The 11,008-nt window shown below is 36.9% G+C and overlaps 1 non-coding gene across 1 annotated transcript; it reads left to right on the top strand.

The window, feature by feature from the left end:
* Positions 1-395: 395 nt before the first annotated feature.
* LOC141597569 (small nucleolar RNA R71) lies at positions 396-502 on the top strand. The gene has a single exon (XR_012522798.1). It is a non-coding gene; the product is annotated as a small nucleolar RNA R71 (small nucleolar RNA).
* The last annotated feature ends 10,506 nt before the right edge of the window (positions 503-11,008 follow it).

Genomic DNA, 11,008 nt, shown 5'->3' with positions numbered 1-11,008 from the left:
TACATTCACTTGAGTCATGACCCAAGGTTCCACAATTCTCACATATCCCGCTTGGGATTGATGAGGATGCCGTCATGGCATTGACATGATGCTTTGATGATTTTGAGTTTTCCTCAAGCCTAGCAATAGCTTGTTCAAACTTCAAGTTGATTGTGTCAATGTGAGCACTAAGTTGAGCACCCAATTGAGTAACGGTGTCCACTTCATACTTTCTTCCTCTAGTAGCCTTGCGAGGTCTACTATATTGTGAATTATGGACCGCCATTTCCTCAATCTTGTTCCATGTTTGATTGTCATCAACTTCGGTGAACATTCCATTTGATCCCATATTGAGAATGTTCCTTGAATCTTCATATAAACCATTCCAAAATTGTTGCACTAAAAACCATTCGCTAAGTCCATGGTGAGGACATGAGCGACAAATACCTTTGAACCGCTCCCAAGCTTCATACAAAGATTCTTCATCCCTTTGCTTAAAACCCGTAATTTGAGCTCTTAGCATATTGGTCTTTTCCGGTGGGTAGAATTTTTTGTAGAAAGCTAGAGCTAACTTCTTCCAAGAATCTATTCCAAGGGTGGCCTTATCAAGGCCCTTCAACCATTGCTTTGCGGTGCCGATTAACGAAAAAGGAAATAAGACCCATCTTATTTGGTCTTGAGTCACGCCCGTTTGAGAGATAGCTTCACAATAATCACAAAAGGTTTCCATATGAGAATGAGGGTCCTCACTAGGCATTCCCCCGAATTGGCTCCTCTCAACTAGTTGGATGAAGGCGGACTTGGCAATAAAATTACCGGTGAGATGTTGTGGTGTAGGAGTACCATTTGGTAAATCCTCCTCGGTGGGTATAGAGTGTGACGAGAATTTAGGCATTGTAGGTGGATTTTGTGTGGTATTGTTAAATGGGTTCTCTTCTCCTTCTATTGCGAAAGGATTGACAAACTCACTAGTGGGTTGAACAACTTCACCAACACCTCCCAAATTCCTCCTAACAAGTCTCCTATTATTCGTCAAGGTTCTTTCGATTTCACGGTCAAAAGGTAACAAATCTCTTTGTAACCTTCTAGACATGCAAAATATCAAACAACTAGAAAACAATTAAAACAAACCTTGAGGAGTTTTACTTCCCCAAGGTGAAAAAGACACAACTAATAACAATAAAAGAAATCTTAAATCAATTAAACACCGTCCCTAAGAACGGCGCCATTTTTGATCGGAGCCATTTGGTGTTCACAATTAAACATATGTGGTCGTTGGTCAATGGTCGATACAAAACACAATTTATACTTCACAAACAACTCTACAATTAGTAAAGAGGCAAGTAAAGGTCGGATCCCAAGGGACGGGTATTGAAATGAAGATTCTAATGTAACTAGTGGTGTCTAGGGGGTGTCACAAATTGGGTTGATGTAGAAGGTTACTAAACTAAAATAACAATGAAAATAAACTAGCAAGGTAAATAAAATAAGGGGTGTAAACAATTGATTAAAAGCACTAGGGTGTCATGGGTTCATAGGGGAATCATGGGATATGATCATACAAACATGTTCTCAAATTATAAGCAAGCAATTATTGTTGTGATGGATCGAGTTGGGTTATATCTTACAATCCTAGGAAAGTTTGGGTCCCGGAGCCGAATCGATTAGATTGTACAACACCTACAAGTCGACTTAATCTTTCCTACTCAACACATGCATGGTCTAACAAGACTCGAGTTGGGTTATGTCTTACAAGTCAAGTTGAAAGGATAGAAGATGATAGTAAATGCAAGGATTCATAGGCTTAGCATTTCATCAAATATAACATGTGCATGTATTAAGATCAAAACAAGCAAGCAAATAAGATATGAAAGCATATTAATTTAAGCATGAATCATTCCCCATGTTGGTTTCCCCTAATCACCCATTAAACCCTAGCTAAGAGACTACTCACTCATTATCATATTGATCATGCTAGAAAGGTTGTCAATCATACTAACATAATGAAACATGATGAATAAATGAAAGTAATTAGCAATAATTAAAAAGGGATTAAGAGATTATACCTACTAATGATTCCAATAATAAAGATGCAAAGAATAATAGAAGAACTTGATGATTGATGGAAGGTTGTCAATCTCCCAATAAACCCAATAATCTTCTAATTACCCAAAATAAATGAAGAACAAGAGAGAGATTAAAGAACTAGAACTTGGATTAAAACTTGATTAATACTTGATTACAATATTGAAGAGAGATTTGATTGATATTAACTACTCTAAATATTGATAAGAAGAACATGCTCCTCTAATTAGACTAATGGGGTATTTATAGTGAAAATTAGGGAGGATGCATTAGGGTTAACTAAGGGCTAAACTAGTAATTACACTTTTTAAGTTGAGCAAGGAGACTCCGGTATTCTCCGAGAGAAGGGCTTCTCTTATCGCGGCTTGAAGAACGAAAACGTGCTGTACTGAAATCCGTGCGGATGGGAGTCGGGACGGCCGGATCTGGGCTGGAGAATCCGAGCGGATTCTTGGTCAAGACGCTCGGATTGGCGAGGTGGAATCCGAGCGGATTCCTTTGAGGGACGCTCGGATTGTGCTTGGCGGACGGACGGATTGTGTACAATCCGTTCGGATTGTCTGACAGCAACTTTTCTTCTTCTTTTCTTCCCTTTTCTTCATGAATTCCTTGGGGATTTCCTTGGGGACTCAAGGATCCTTTTCTCAACAATGCTCTTCTACTATGCTATGTACAAAGGCCTTCTAGTCTTGTCTCTCCTTGATGCTTGGTCATTGAATACGATCAATTTAGCCTTGTTTTGCCATGAAAATGCAAGATTCTTACTCCTTTCCTACCAAGGGATCAAAATCTCAAAGAATATGCAAAACAAAGAACTAAAGATAAGAAATGACCCAAATAGGCACTAAAAAGCATGGAAACAATGGTAATTTGGGGGCTAAATATGCGCCAATTATGGTCACATCAGTAGTTGCACATGAAATTGTTGTACCAATCATGTCGTCACAGTCAAATGACATAATGGGACAACAACAAAATGAAGTGCTAGACCCACAAAATGACAATAACAATGATGATCAAGTCACAATTCAAGGGGAGAATAATATGTCACGTGAACAGTCAAGGCAACCTGTAAGGCGAAAAAGGGTAGTCAATGTTCCAGAGGAACAATTAAGGCAATCTATAAGAGAAAGAAGATCAGCCATCCCAGATGACTACGAGACATATAACGTTGAATGTGACTTGAGCATTAGTGAGGATCCCGTCTCATTCCGTAAGGCCATGGAAAGTGATAATTCTGAAAAGTGGTTAATTGTCATGAAAGAGGAGATGAAATCTATGGATGACAACAAAGTATGAGACTTAGTACTGTTACATGAGGGTTCTAAGGCCGTTGGGTCGAAATGGGTCTATAAGACCAAAAGGGACTCTAAAGGTAACATTAAAAGGTATAAGGCTCGAATTGTTGCCAAAGGTTTTACTCAGAAAGACAGTATTGACTATAAAGAAACTTTCTCTCCGGTGTCAAAGAAAGATTCTTTAAGAATTGTCTTGGCTTTGGTAGCTCATTATGATCTAGAGCTTCAATAAATGGATGTAAAGACCGCTTTTCTAAACGGTGAGCTTGAGGAAGAAGTATATATGGACCAACCTGAGGGATTTGCATCCCCGGGTAATGAAGATAAGGTGTGTAGGCTGAGAAAGTCGATATATGGACTAAAACAAGCTTCTAGACAATTGTATTTAAAGTTTAATGATACCATCACGTCATATGGATTTGTAGAGATTACCGTTGATCGGTGTATCTACATTAAGATCAATGGGAGCAATTTCGTTATTTTAGTCTTATATGTTGATGATATTTTACTTGCTGCAAATGATCTAGGCATGTTACATGATGTAAAGAAATATCTATCTAAAAACTTTGAAATAAAATATATGGGTGAGGCATCCTATGTGATCGGAATTGAAATTTTCCGTGATAGGTCACAAGGATTGTTAGGGTTGTCTCAGAAAGCTTACATTGACAAAGTTTTAGAGAGATATAGAATGAATGAATGCTCTGCAGGGATAGTTCCTATACAGAAAGGGGACAAATTTAGTAAAATGCAATGTCCCCGTAATGAGTTGGAACGAAAAGAAATGGAGAGAATTCCCTATGCATCTGTGGTTGGGAGTTTGAACTATGTTCAAACATGTACTCGACCCGATATCAGCTTTGCTGTTGGAATGCTGGGTCGGTACCAAAGTAATCCCGGGATGGACCACTGGAAAGCTGCGAAGAAGGTCCTTAGGTACTTGCAAGGCACTAAGGAACTCATGCTTACTTATAGGAGATCCGATCATCTTGAGGTGATTGGTTATTCAGATTCGGATTATGCCGGATGTGTTGATAGTAGAAAATCAACATTTGGCTACTTGTTCCTTTTAGCTGAAGGGGCAATATCATGAAAAAGTGGGAAGCAGTCTGTCATTGCTACTTCTACTATGGAAGCCAAATTTGTGGCATGCTTTGAGGCCATTATTCATGCATTATGGTTGCGAAACTTTATCTCGGGACTTGGAATCGTCGATAGTATTGCCAAGCCGCTGAGAATTTATTGTGACAATTCTGCAGCCGTCTTCTTCTCTAAGAACGATAAATACTCCAAGGGTGCTAAACACATGGAATTAAAGTTCTTATCGGTCAAAGAGGGGGTACAGAAGCAAAGAGTGTCATTTGAGCATATAATAACGGATAAAATGGTGGCAGATCCATTAACTAAGGGATTACCACCCAAGGCGTTCATTGGCCATGTAGAAGGCATGGGTGTTGTATCAAAGGCCTTGTTATTATGAAGTTAATATGCTTATAATAAATATGACATCTAGAATTCAATTATAGTATTGTTTCTGTTATAATAGACATGTTAATCATTATAGTATATGTATACATTACAGTTATTAGTTTACATGTGACTAATTGTGAGAATTAATGTTCTTGTCAAATTAAAGATTTACCTAGATTTGGAATTGATTTGTGATACATGGAAGGAATCATGTCGATTAGTAAATGACGTGTGACCGCCATGATCCAATTAGTTCTAGTTAGTGAGTTTAACATAAAAGTGCACATTATAGTTATTAAACCATTAAGTCAACACAAAGGCCAAGTGGGAGAATGTTAGAATAATTAATAATATTCGTATGGCCTATGTGTTTCGGGTTTTAATAAAAGTTAAGTTCACATTAATATTACGAGACTTTAATATAAAAGACGGTATCGTGATGGATCGGTCCCGATTAATGTAATTAAAGTCCGGGAATTATTATTCCCTCTTACCTTACCCTAATAAGTCGTCTTTCACGAAAAGGTACGAACGGTTTTGTTTTTGCGAAAAGGTACGTAACCCATCATATATATATATATGATAGATACAGTAAGAAAATTAACACAATTATAATCATCCTGACAAAAACAAAAGGAACATACGTACATTAAAGAAGTGAAAGGGGAAAGTCAGTTTCTTCCTCCATCAACAAAGAACATAAAAGAAAGGGTTAAGGAGGAGAATCAATCGTCTTATACTTCTTATTGTATTGATTGCGTCTGTAAGACATAGACCAAGGTTAGTCATTTATTTCGTCTATTGATTGTATTAGGGTTGAATTACTTAAAGTCTATATTGATTCTTGGGACTGATTTCATTATTGAAATCGTAAAGTTAATCTTACAACAAATTCTCATTTGTCACCAGCGAATATCTGTAGAGTTATTACTGTGTTGTGTTAGGAACCTCAAGAGTAAAGGGTAAGACAAGGACCCGAACTATCCTTCTTTTTCCAGATAAAGACCTATTCTATTATTTTTTCCAGTTAAGGATCTAGACTCCTCATTCCGTTAACTCTCAGTTAAGCTATTTATGTGCACACTTTTTTGTGTTGCAGATTAGCAGAATATTTAATTACTTGAGCAGTCAATCCACTGAAAACAAAAACCGCATAGAATGAGATTGAACTTTTTTTCATCATCTTCTCATCTATTCTGCCAATGTTTATTTCCTTCTTGTTTCTGTCTTGGACTAGCACTCTAGCCGTCAATCGTCACCTCTTGTGATAAGACAAACCATAGCCAATTTAGCCATCAATATTTCATCGCCCCATTAAAAAAACGTTAAACTTTACCCGTTAAAACCCAATAAAAAATCCCACATACACAGCCTCAAATCTCAATGACATACATGTAAGTTTTATAGTCTAAAATTAACATGTTCTAGTCTCATAATGAACATGTATAAACTGAATGCGGAAGAGATAAAAGAGATCGATTACTTACCTCCAGCCATTGCTTGAAATTATTGATCCGTCTTAATGAATAACCCAATTCCTTATGCCTCAAATCTGACTTGGTTTCCAAACCCTCAGCCTCACAATTTAGATGGTGTATTTTCTTAATGAGGTAGGCTCAGTGAACCTTAATCAGAATAAATATGTTCCCCTTATATAGACTTTTGCCATCAAAGAGTCAACTGAACAGTTTCCTAAATTGTGAATGGTAAGTTATAAGAGACAATAGTGGAAACAGAATCCTAGGTAAATTCCATCATACAATGGACCAACTTAATTTCCATAAAATAACTTAATTAAATATTAATAAAATACTTATTTATTTTATGGAATATCTTACATTCTTCCACTTGGTCCATTTAACAAGAGACACAACATATGGATCATGGCGACGAATTCTCCTAGAACAAGAATTAATCTTCCATGTATCACAATATATCAAGTCACTCACACTACACACATTTAACTTAATGAGTATACCCCATGTTTACTCGAGGTTCAAACAAAAATGATATTTCTCAACATTACTTTATAAATATGCGCATAAATCCAAATGAGAAAATATCCAACTTAATAAAAGTTTCTTACAAAAAACTTAATGAATGTACTACATAATGGAACCAAGTCCCATTCTCACTACATGATCCTTGAAAGTCTTAATTGGCATGCCTTTAATCAAGGGATCTGCAATCATCAACTCTGTGCTAATGTGTTCAATGATCACTTTCTTTTCCTGAACATGCTCTTTTATGGCTAGATACTTTATGTCGATGTGTTTACTTCGACTTCCACTTTTATTATTCTTAGCCATAAACACAGCAGCTGAATTATCACAATACATTCTTAGCGGCCTACAAATAGAGTCAATAACTCTAAGCCCAGATATGAAACTTTTCAACCAAACACCATGTGAGGTAGCCTCAAAACAAGATACGAACTCAGCCTCCATAGTAGAAGTAGCCGTCAAGGTTTGCTTCACACTCCTCTATGACACAGCTCCATCGGCTAGCATAAACACATATCCTGATGTGGATTTACGTGAATCTATGCAGCCAACGTAGTCGGAGTAACCTACTACTTCAAAATTCTCAGTCCGTCTAAACATAAGCATGTAATCCTTAGTACCTTGAAGGTATCTCAACAAGACCTAGGTTACTTTGATATCTTCCTAACACTCCAACCGCATATGTAATGTCGGGTCTAGTACAGACCTGAGCATACATAATGCTACCAACAGCTGAAGCATATGGAATATTCTTCATTTGTTCTCTTTCAATGTCATTCCTGGGGCACTGGTCCAAGCAGAACCGGTCACCTTTCACAATGGGTACTACACTTGGTGAACAATCTTTCATCCTGAATCTTTCAAGTACTTTATTGATATAGGCCTCTTGAGACAACCCCAAAATGCCTCGAGATCTATCCCTATGGATCTTAATGCCAATGACATAAGATGCCTCACCCATATCCTTCATATCAAAATTACTTGAAAGGAATTGTTTCACCTCATGTAGCAACCCTTTATCATTGGTTGCTAGCAAAATATCATCCACATACAACACTAGAAAACAAATTTTACTCCCACTGACCTTAAGATATATACATTGATCCATTATATTTTCTTCGAACCCGAATGAAGAAATAACTTCATGGAATTTCTTATACCATTGGCGGGAAGCTTGTTTTAAACCGTACATGGATTTATTTAGCTTACAAACCAAATGCTCACCATCTTTAGAGAAGAATCCTTCAGGTTGTTTCATATAAACCTCTTCCTCTAAATCACCATTGAGAAATGCTGTTTTCACATCCATCTGATGTAACTCGTAATCAAAATGAGCTACTAATGCCATGACAATTCGAAAAGAATATTTCTTTGATACAGGAGAAAAGGTCTCCGTGTAGTCAATTCCCTCCCTTTGAGTGAATCCTTTAGCAACGAGTCTTGCCTTATGTCTCTCGATGTTGCCAAGTGAATCTTTTTTAGTCTTATAGACCCACTTTCACCCAATAGGTTTTACACCATCAGGCAATACAACGAGATCCCAAACTCCATTAGATGCCATAAAATTCATCTCATCTTTCATAGCATTCAACCATAAGTTTGAATCTGTAGAACTTATGGCTTGTGAAAACGACATAGGATCATTATCAGCTCCAACATTATAATCCAATTCTTGTAGATATACTTCATAGTCATCAGAAATAGCCGATCTCCTTTCACGAATAGATCTTCTTAATGGAACTTGTTCATCCTCATGGTGAACCTCTTCCTCATTATGATCTACCATATGTTGATCGACATTTTGTGGAATTTCTATCACTGGTTGTGTAACACTCGATTGAACTTGAGGAGTGTGAATGACAACCAATCTGTCACTTGAATCAGAGGATGGAACTTCATGATGATCCCTCTCTAGGACAATGTCCTGAATTAGGTCACTCCCACTGATCAAGTCATTCTCAAGAAATTTAGCATTTCTTGATTCCACAATCCTTGTACTAGGAGATGGACAATAAAACCTATAACCCTTAGACTTTTCGGCATATCCAATGAAATACTCATTAATAGTCCTTGGATCAAGTTTCTTTTCTTGTGGATTATACACTCTCACCTCCGAAGGGCATCCCCAAATGCGTATATGTCTCAAACTCGGTTTCCATCCTTTAAATAACTCAAAAGGTGTCTTAGACAGAGCCTTGGAAGGAACCCGATTTAATATATACGCTGCCGTCTTAAGAGCATCAACCCACAAAAATGAAGGAAGTTTAACATTACTTCTCATACAACGCACCATCTCAATTAATGTCCTATTTCTTCTTTCTGCTACACCATTCTGATCTGGAGAACCAGGCATAGTGTATTGGGCAACAATCCCATGCTCTTGAAGAAATCTAGCAAATGGACCAGGTGCTTGTCCGTTCTCAGTGTATCTACCATAGTATTCACCACCTCTATCAGATCTCACAATCTTAATGCGCTTACCGCATAGGTTCTCTACTTCAGCCTTAAACAATTTAAAGGCATCAAAAGCTTCATCCTTAGAAAGAAGTAAGTAAAGATACATATAACGTGAGTAATCATCAATAAAGGTGATAAAGTATTTTGGATCATTAGCGTTCATGTCCGGACAACAAATATCTGTATGTATGATTTCTAATAGGCTAGAACTTCTCTTTGCACCTTTCTTAGACATGTTAGTTTGCTTACCCTTAATGCAACTAACACAAGTATCAAAATCAGCGAAGTCTAAAGTATCAAGTACTTCATCCTTTACTAATCTTTTTACCCTCTCAATGGAGATATGTCCCAATCTCCGGTGCCACAAAATAGAGGAATTCTCATTCATAATACAACGTTTTAAACCAGCATTGACATGCATAGAATTATGAGTGATATTATTTTGCAATTCAAGACGATATAAATTATCAGACAAAATACCATAACCAATAATTTCAGAATTCCTGAGAATACTGAATCCAGAGTCTGAAAAATTAAAGGTAAAACCCAAAGGTACAAGTCTTGATACTGAAATCAAATTTCTAGAGAAATTTGGAACATAAAATGTCTTTTCCAAATGCAAAACAAAACCACTACTTAATATTAAGCTGCATTTCCCAATGGCCTCCACATGTGAACTAATCTGGTTTCCTGAATAGAATAAAAGTTCACTGCCCACTGGTTTCCTTAGGTTTGTCATACCCTGCAAGGTATTCGAAACATGGATTATAGTTTCAGAATCAATCCACCATGTATTATGATTAACATTAACCATATTAGATTCATAACAAACAAACGCATGAAAATTACCTTTCTTCTTTAGCCAAGCCTTAAACTTAATGCAGTCTATCTTCATGTGTCCCTTCTTTTTACAGAAGAAACACGTAGACTTCTTCTTAATGGCTGGCTCAGCTGAAATCTTTCCCTTTCCCTTAGTGTGACTCTTTTGCCTCTTTGAAGAAGAAGCAACAGTAAGGTTCACCTTTTCACCTTTCTCCATTAACAATCTGCCCTCCTCTTGAACACACATGGCCATAAGTTCATTAATTGACCATTTATTCTTATGTGTGTTGTAAGAGATCTTAAAAGGAGCATATTTTGAAGGAAGCGTGCATAAAATGAAGTGCACAAGGAAAGAGTCAGATATGGTAACTTCCAAAGTCTTAAGTTGGGCTGCAATATCCCTCATGCGCATGATATAATCACGCACACCTTTAGTCTCGGTGAGCCTCAAAGATGAAAACTGCATTATTAAGGTACTAGCAAGAGCTTTATCAGAAGTTGCAAACTGCTCATCGATGGCCTTAATTAGATCTTTAACTTTAGTATGCTGATCGACAGAACCACGAATACTAGCACACATTCTGGACTTTATGAACATAATAGAGAGACGATTAGATTTCTCCAACTTTTCATAAAGATCAATTGCTTCTTTAGTGCTTTCTTTAGTTACTTTAGGTGGTTCGTCTTTCCGAATAGCATAATCAATATCTAACCATCCCAACTGCAGTAGCATTCTCTCTTTCCAGACCTTATAGTTATCACCATTTAATTCAGGAATGTCAAATTTAACATCAGTAGAACTCCCGTAAAAGGTAAAATTCCAAATATAATAAATAACATGCTTATTACAAAAAATTGAGACTTTAAAATTTATCATGTTTTACCAATGTAAAT

Source organism: Silene latifolia, chromosome 8 (assembly GCF_048544455.1).
Source record: "Silene latifolia isolate original U9 population chromosome 8, ASM4854445v1, whole genome shotgun sequence".
Classification (NCBI taxonomy): Eukaryota; Viridiplantae; Streptophyta; class Magnoliopsida; order Caryophyllales; family Caryophyllaceae; genus Silene; species Silene latifolia.
Note: the sequence above shows the minus strand (reverse complement) of the source record. Positions and strands in the feature narration are given on the sequence as shown.